This window comes from Oncorhynchus nerka, unplaced genomic scaffold (assembly GCF_034236695.1).
Source record: "Oncorhynchus nerka isolate Pitt River unplaced genomic scaffold, Oner_Uvic_2.0 unplaced_scaffold_1661, whole genome shotgun sequence".
NCBI lineage: Eukaryota > Metazoa > Chordata > Actinopteri > Salmoniformes > Salmonidae > Oncorhynchus > Oncorhynchus nerka.
In genome coordinates, this window is record NW_027039658.1 from 47,992 (window position 1) to 57,500 (window position 9,509).

Consider the following 9,509-nt stretch of genomic DNA (forward strand, 5'->3'; position numbering starts at 1 on the left):
TCCTCTCCTCTTCTCTCTCTCCTCTGTATCCCTCCATCTCCCTCTGCCTCCTCTCCTCTTCTCTTCTCTGTATCTCTCCATCTCCCTCTGCCTTCTTTCTTCTCCTCTTCTCTCTCTCCTCTGTATCTCTCCATCTCCCTCTGCCTCCTCTTCTCTCTCTCCTCTGTATCTCTCCATCTCCCTCTGCCTCCTCTCCTCTTCTCTTCTCTGTATCTCTCCATCTCCCTCTGCCTCCTCTTCTCTCTCTCCTCTGTATCTCTCCATCTCCCTCTGCCTCCTCTTCTCTGTATCTCTCCATCTCCCTCTGCCTCCTCTCCTCTTCTCTTCTCTGTATCTCTCCATCTCCCTCTGCCTGCTCTCCTCTTCTCTTCTCTGTATCCCTCCATCTCCCTCTGCCTCCTCTCCTCTTTCTTCTCTCTCTTCTCTGTATCCCTCCATCTCCCTCTGCCTCCTCTCCTCTTTTCTTCTCTGTATCTCTCCATCTCCCTCTGCCTCCTCTCCTCTTCTCTCTCTCCATCTCCCCTCCTTTTCTCTCATTATGTCTCCTCTCATGATTATTTCCTCTGCATCTCTCCTCTCCTCTCTCCTTTTCTCTCTAACCCTGCTTTATCAGCAGACAGAATAAGCTATCATTGTGTTCCTATTATGCATTTGAAAGCTTGTGAAGAATTGCAATAATGCATTTAAAGCACGCAAATAAACCCCATTATGAATTTAAAGTCTGAGTCAGCAGACTACACAACAAGCTACTGTAGCCTTATGTTGAGCCAGCAGACTACACAACAAGCTACTGGTTTAGCCTTCTGTTGAGACAGCAGACTACACAACAAGCTACTGGTTTAGCCTTCTGTTGAGCCAGCAGACTACACAACAAGCTACTGTAGCCTTCTGTTGAGCCAGCAGACTACACAACAAGCTACGGGTTAGCCTTCTGTTGAGCCAGCAGACTACACAACAAGCTACTGGTTTAGCCTTCTGTTGAGACAGCAGACTACACAACTATTCATTTCAATAGATCTTTGTTGTGCTTCCACAGTGCTGACTGACTGATTCACACGTTCATGAATCATCAGTACATTTGTATATTATGATGAGGCATGTCTGAATGGAGATGATCTGACGAAGAGCAGGATAGCACCCCCCCTTCCCCCTACGTACCAGGCATGACAGAGTTGGCTTGCTGCTGGCTCATCTGGGCGGCCAGGCCTGCTGCTGGCTCATCTGGGCGGCCAGGCCTTGCTGCTGGCTCATCTGGGCGGCCAGGCCTTGCTGTTGCATCGACAACTGGTGAAGCTTGGCCAACTGAATCACAGACAGGAGGGAGACAGACAGGCGGGGGCGGAAGAGAGACAAGAGGACAGATGGGGATTTTACAGTCAGACAAACAGTCAGACAAACAGACAGACAGACAGACAGACAGACAGACAGACAGACAGACAGACAGACAGACAGACAGACAGACAGACAGACAGACAGACAGACAGACAGACAGACAGACAGACAGACAGAGAGATGGGCGGGGCGGGCGGGCAGAGAGAGAGACAAGAGGACAGATGGGGTAGGTTTTACAGTCAGACAAACAGTCAGACAGACAGACAGACAGACAGACAGACAGACAGACAGACAGACAGACAGACAGATGACAGACAGACAGACAGACAGATGGGCGAGGCGGGCGGGGCGGAGAGAGAGACAAGAGGACAGATGGGGTAGGTTTTACAGTCAGACAAACAGTCAGACAGACAGACAGACAGACAGACAGACAGACAGACAGACAGATGGGTGGGGGGGCGGGCGGAGAGAGAGACAAGAGGACAGATGGGGTAGGTTTTACAGCCAGTCAGACAGACAGACAGACAGACAGACAGACAGACAGACAGACAGACAGACAGACAGACAGACAGACAGACAGACAGACAGACAGACAGACAGACAGACAGACAGATGGGCACAGAGACAGATGATTTGGGTAAAAAAGGAAGAAATAACACACAGCAGTCATGAATACGATACAGAATGAACCTTGACTAGGAAAACCTTTTAGAGTTCAGAATGAACCTTGACTAGGAAAACCTTTTAGAGTTCAGAATGAACCTTGACTAGGAAAACCTTTTAGAGTTCAGAATGAACCTTGACTAGAAAACCTTTTAGAGTTTCTTGACTAGGAATGAACCTTGACTAGGAAAACCTTTTAGAGTTCAGAATGAACCTTGACTAGGAAAACCTTTTATTAGAGTTCAGAATGAACCTTGACTAGGAAAACCTTTTAGAGTTCAGAATGAACCTCGACTGAAAACCTTTAGAGTTCAGAATGAACCTTGACTAGGAAAACCTTTTAGAGTTCAGAATGAACCTTGACTAGGAAAACCTTTTAGAGTTTAGAATGAACCTTGACTAGGAAAACCTTTTAGAGTGAATTGACTAATTTCAGCATATTTCCCAGCGTGATGACAGTACATACCTCTGAATGTGGAATGCCATATTGGTTCTGTACAGCGTACATCTGAAAGGAGGAAGAACAAAAAATGTTTCAGTAAAAATAAAATCAACTTCCACTGTCGCCATTATGGTTTTCTTCGCCAGATGTAGTGCCATTGAGTAAAAAAATAGAATCTATTTTTTCAAGAGGGGAGACGTTGGTAGCCTCTCAGAGAGGTTTAGAAATAACAATTATAAAAATATATATATAACTATTATAATCCAACTATCAGCATCAAAGACAACGGTTCAATGACATGCTGCTGAGGGAGAGAGAACGGGTGTGTGTGTGTGTGTGTGTGTGTGTGTGTGTGTGTGGTGTGTGTGTGTGTGTGTGTGTGTGTGTGTGTGTGTGTGTGTGTGGTGTGTGTGTGTGTGTGGTGTGTGTGTGTGTGTGTGTGTGTGTGTGTGTGTGTGTGTGTGTGTGTGTGTGTGGTGTGTGTGTGTGTGTGTGTGTGTGTGTGTGTGTGTGTGTGTGTGGTGTGTGTGTGTGTGTGTGTGGTGTGTGTGTGTGTGTGTGTGTGTGTGTGTGTGTGGTGTGTGGTGTGTGGTGTGTGGTGTGTGGTGTGTGTGTGTGGTGTGTGTGTGTGTGTGTGTGGTGTGTGTGGTGTGTGTGTGTGTGTGTGTGTGTCCGCGTGTCCGTGTTCGTTGTTCTCACCAGCCTCCTAAAGACTATATCAGGATTTGAACCACTTTGCGGCAGAAACCCTAGCAGGTCTGACTGTCGAGATTACACCAATGCAGGAACGTAGAGTTGATGCAGCGGTCTGCCGTTCACGCTAATAGGAGGAAGTGGTTTTATGTACCAGGAAGTAAGGATGGTCATGGCATTATATGGTCATGACACGATTATAACCTGTCATTTTATGGTAATAACACCTCATGACACGATTATAACCTGTCATTATATGGTAATAACACCTCATGACACGATTATAACCTGTCATTATATGGTAATAACACCTCATGACATGATTATAACCTGTCATTAGAGAAATACACTTCATGACACAGTCACAGAAGCATTATGACCACACTGTGTCACTTTACTTGGACTAAGAAGAAATACACTTTATGACACTGTGAAGAAACACTGACCCTGAACATAGAAATACCGTAGTAACAGCCCTATCTATCAGGTTCCTCCTGGTTGCTCAGAACATAGAACACAGAACACAGAACCCAGAACATAGAAATACCGTAGTACCAGCCCTATCTATCAGGTTCCTTCTGGTTGCTCAGAACACAGAACACAGAGCACAGAACCCAGAACATAGAAATACCGTAGTAACAGCCCTATCTATCAGGTTCCTTCTGGTTGCTCAGAACACAGAACACAGAACCCAGAACGCAGAACACAGAGCACAGAACACAGAACCCAGAACACAGAGCACAGAACATAGAAATACCGTAGTAAAAGCCCTATCTATCAGGTTCCTTCTGGTTGCTCAGAACACAGAACACAGAACATAGAAATACCGTAGTAACAGCCCTATCTATCAGGTTCCTCCTGGTTGCTCAGAACACAGAACACAGAACCCAGAACCCAGAACACAGAGCACAGAACACAGAACCCTGAACATAGAAATACCGTAGTAACAGCCCTATCTATCAGGTTCCTCCTGGTTGCTCAGAACACAGAACCCAGAACCCATGACACAGAACACAGAACCCAGAACACAGAACACAGAAATACCACAGAACATGCCATTTGGTGACTTCTTCCCTGTGGTATTTCTGCTATTCTGTGCCATTTGGTGACTTCTTCCCTGTGGTATTTGGTGACTTCTTCACTGTGGTATTTGGTGACTTCTTCACTGTGGTATTTGGTGACTTCTTCACTGTGGTATTTGGTGACTTCTTCCCTGTGCCATTTGGTGACTTCTTCCCTTTGGTATTTGGTGACTTCTTCCCTTTGGTATTTGGTGACTTCTTCCCTGTGGTATTTGGTGACTTCTTCACTGTGCCATTTGGTGACTTCTTCCCTTTGGTATTTGGTGACTTCTTCCCTGTGGTATTTGGTGACTTCTTCCCTGTGGTATTTGGTGACTTCTTCACTGTGGTATTTGGTGACTTCTTCACTGTGGTATTTGGTGACTTCTTCCCTGTGCCATTTGGTGACTTCTTCCCTTTGGTATTTGGTGACTTCTTCCCTTTGGTATTTGGTGACTTCTTCCCTGTGGTATTTGGTGACTTCTTCACTGTGCCATTTGGTGACTTCTTCCCTTTGGTATTTGGTGACTTCTTCCCTGTGGTATTTGGTGACTTCTTCCCTGTGGTATTTGGTGACTTCTTCACTGTGGTATTTGGTGACTTCTTCCCTGTGGTATTTGGTGACTTCTTCCCTGTGGTATTTGGTGACTTCTTCCCTGTGGTATTTGATGACTACTTCCCTGTGGTATTTGGTGACTTCTTCCCTTTGGTATTTGGTGACTTCTTCCCTGTGGTATTTGGTGACTTCTTCCCTGTGGTATTTGGTGACTTCTTCCCTTTGGTATTTGGTGACTTCTTCCCTGCTATAGTATTTCTGCTATTTCATTAGGATCCCCTTTTAGTTGTTGCAAAAAGCAGCAGGGTTTCTTCCTGGGGTCCCCAGAACACAGAACATGACACATAATACAGAACACAGAACATGACACATAATACAGAACACAGAACACATAATACAGAGCACAGAACACAGAGCACAGAACACAGAACACAGAGCACAGAACACAGAACATGACACATAATACAGAACACAGAACACATAATACAGAGCACAGAACACAGAACACAGAGCACAGAACACAGAACACAGAGCACAGAACACAGAACACAGAGCACAGAACACAGATCACAGAACACAGAACATGACACATAATACATAACACAGAACACAGAGCATGACACATAATACAGAACACAGAACACAGAGCACAGAACACAGAACACAGAACACAGAGCACAGAGCACAGAACACAGATCACAGAGCACAAGAACACAGAACACGGCACATAATACAGAACACAGAGCACAGAACACAGAACACAGAACATGGCACATAATACACAACACAGAACTCTCCCCTACCATAACCACTTAACACTGTTACCCCAATCCTTCCCCTCCCCTACCATAACCACTTAACACTGTTACCCCAACCCCCCTACCATAACCACTTAACACTGTTACCCCAACCTCCTCCCCCCTACCATAACCACTTAACACTGTTACCCCAACCTCCCCCTACCATAACCACTTAACACTGTTACCCCAACCTTCCCCCTCCCTACCATAACCACTTAACACTGTTACCCCAACCTTCCCCTCTCCCCTACCATAACCACTTAACACTGTTACCCCAACCTTCCCCTCTCCCCCTACCATAACCAATTAACACTGTTGCCCCCTAACCTTCTCTTACCATAACCAATTAACACTGTTCCCCCAACCTCCCCCTACCATAACCACTTAACACTGTTTACCCCCATAACCCTAACACTGTTACCCCAACCTTCCCCCTCCCTACCATAACCAATTAACACTGTTACCCCAACCTTCCCTACCATAACCACTTAACACTGTTACCCCAACCTTCCCCTCTCCCCCTACCATAACCACTTAACACTGTTACCCCAACCTTCCCCCTCTCCCTACCATAACCACTTAACACTGTTACCCCAACCTTTCCCCCTACCATAACCACTTAACACTGTTACCTTCCCCCTCCCCCCTATAACCTTCCCCTCCCCATAACCACTTAACACTGTTACCCCAACCTTCCCCCTCCCCTACCATAACCACTTAACACTGTTACCCCAACCTTCCCCTACCATAACCACTTAACACTGTTACCCCAACCTTCCCCTCCCCCTACCATAACCACTTAACACTGTTACCCCAACCTTCCCCTCCCCCTACCATAACCACTTAACACTGTTACCCCAACCTTCCCCCTCCCCCTACCATAACCACTTAACACTGTTACCCCAACCTTCCTCCCCCTACCATAACCAATTAACACTGTTACCCCAACCTTCCCCCTCTCCCTACCATAACCACTTAACACTGTTACCCCAACCTTCCCCCTCCCTACCATAACCACTTAACACTGTTACCCCAACCTTCCCCTCTCCCTACCATAACCACTTAACACTGTTACCCTAACCTTCCCTCTCCCCTACCATAACCAATTAACACTGTTACCCCAACCTTCCCTCTCCCTACCATAACCACTTAACACTGTTACCCCAACCTCCCCCTCCCCTACCATAACCACTTAACACTGTTACCCCAACCTTCCCCTCTCCCCTACCATAACCATTTAACATTGTTGTTCAACCTTTTTCTTGGTTTTCTGTTTTGACATTCTCCCCTACCATAACCACTTAACACTGTTACCCCAACCTTCCCTCTCCCCTACCATAACCATTAACACTGTTACCCCAACCTTCCCCCCCCTACCATAACCACTTAACACTGTTACCCCAACCTTCCCCCTCCCTACCATAACCACTTAACACTGTTACCCCAAGGTTCCCCCATAACCTAACCACATTTAATGTTCTACTGTTACCATAACCCTGTTACACCTTTGGTTTGATAACAGGTTTCTCAACCTTCCCTCTCCCTACCATAACCATTAACACTGTTACCCCAACCTTCCCCCTAGATGTTCACTGTTACTGTACAACCTTCTTCTATCATAACCATTTTTCATTGTTGTTGTCTTACCATAACCAATTAACACTGTTACCCCAACCTTCTCTTTAACATTAACACTTTATATTTGATAGTGAAGCTGAGATGTTAGATATCCTCTGTTTATTTGACAGGGGTTCTACTGCGTAATCTTTTTGAGAGACTCTTTTGGTGGGATAATTCTTATCAAACCATTTGTCACTGTTGTTCAGTGTTTGACATTTTTATATTTGATAGTGAAGCTGAGAGGTTAGATATACTGTTAAGATGTTCTACTGCCAAGTGTACACCTTCACTATTACAGTGGAACGTTTTTTGATAGGGAAGCTGAGAGGTTAGATATACTGTTTAGATGTTCTACTGCCAAGTGTACACCTTCACTATTACAGTGGAACGTTTTGATAGGGAAGCTGAGAGGTTAGATATACTGTTTAGATGTTCTACTGCCAAGTGTACACCTTCACTGCTACAGTGGAACATTTTGTCCAGGAAGTTGTCTAAAAGGGATTGAATTTGTTGTTGCCTAATTGTTTTCTGGTAGGTTTCCACACTACTTTCCTTCCATCTATAGCATTTCTTAATATAACTCAGTTCCTTTGGCTTCGATGCTCTCATGATTGAGCAAAGCTCTGTTCAAGTAGAGTATGATTTTGCTGTGATCTGACAGGGGTGACAGTGGGCTGACTCAGAACGCTCTCTGAGAGACTCTGGGTTGAGGTGAGTGATAATGGCTGGGCCTTAGCAGAGAACTGGGCGATGCTCTGTCATTCACACCGCACACACACTCTTGGCTGGCTGGGTGACAGAAGTAGTAGCTTTGGGTTTCACCCAGTGATCACTTTAATCTTGTGACAAGTCTCTGTCAGTGTCTTCAAGGGGCTTCTTTATTGGCATGGGAAACATGTGTTAACTTTCTCTGACCAAAGCAAGTGAAGTAGATAATATACAAAAGTGAAATAAACAATAAAAATGAACAGTAAACATTACACTCACAGATGTTCCAAAATAATAATCTATCCTCTGTCTCTCCCTTCTCCCTGTCTCTCTCTCTCTCTCTCTCTCTCTCTCTCCCTTCTCTCTGTCTCTCTCTCTCTCTTTCCCCCTTCTCTCTGTCTCTCTCTCCTCTGTCTCTGTCTCTCTCTCTCTCTCTCTCTCTCTGTCTTCTCTCTCCTCTCTCCTCTCTCTCTCTCCCTTCTCTCTGTCTCTCTCTCTCTCTCTCCTCTGTCTCTGTCTCTCTCTCTCTCTCTCCCTTCTCTCTGGCTCTCTCCTCTGTCTCTGTCTCTTTCTCTTTCTCTCCCCCTCTCTTTGTCTCTCTCCTCTGTCTCTGTCTCTCTTTCTCTCCCTCTCTGTCTCTCTCCTCTGCTCTCTCTCTCGCTGGCTCTCTCTCATCTCTCTGTCTCCCTTCTCTCTCCCTCCTCTGTCTCTCTCTCAATTTTTCAATTCAATTTCTCTCTGAAACATATGCTCTCTCCTCTGTGAAGTAGATCTCTCTCTTCTCTCCCCCTCTCTCTCTGGCTGTCTCTCTCTTCTCTCCCCTCTCTTTGTCTCTCTCCTCTGTCTCTCTCTCTCTCTCTCTCCTCTCTCTCTCTCTCTGTCTCTGTCTCTCTCTCTCTCTCTCTCTCTGGCTCTCTCTCTCTCCTCTGTCTCTCTCTCTCTCTCTCTCTCTATATCTCTTCTCTCTCTCCCCTCTCTCTGTCTCTCTCTCTCTGTCCCTCTCTCTCTGGCTCTCTCTCTCTCCCTCCTCTGTCTCTCTCTCTCTCTCTACCCCCTCTCTCTCTCTATCTCTCTCCTCTGTCTCACTCTCTCTCTATCTCTCCCTCTCTCTCTACCCCCTCTCCCTCTGTCTCTGTCTCTCTCTCTCTCCCCCCTCTCTGTCTCTCTCTCTGGCTCTCTCTCTCTCCCTCCCTCTCTCCCTCTAGTCTGTCTCTCTGGCTCTCTCCCCCTCTCTCTCTCTCTGTCTCTCTCTCCCTATCCCTCTCTCTCTGGCTCTCAATTTTCTCTAAGGGCTGGCATCTCTCTCTCTCTCTACCCCCCCTCTCTCCCTCTCTCTATCTCTCTCTACCCCCTGTCTCTATGTCTCTCTTTCTCTCCCCCTCTCTCTCTACCCCCTCTCTCTCTCTGTCTCTGTCTCTCTTTCTCTCCCCTCTCTCTATCTGTCTCTCCTCTGTCTCTGTCTCTCTCTCTCTCCCCCTCTCTCTCTCTCTCTCTCTCTCTCTCTCTGTCCCCTCTCTCTCTCTCCCCCTCTCTCTCTCTCTCTCTCTCTCTCCCCCTTTCTCTCCCTATCTCTCTCTCTACCCCCCACTCTCTCCCTCTGTCTCTCTCTCTCTACCCCCCCCTCCCTCTCTATC

The 9,509-nt window shown here is 46.4% G+C and overlaps 1 pseudogene; it reads right to left on the reverse strand.

Moving 5' to 3' along the window:
- The window catches only part of LOC135568165 (poly(rC)-binding protein 4-like), a 55,888-nt pseudogene that overhangs the window by 23,543 nt on the left and 22,836 nt on the right, over positions 1–9,509 (reverse strand).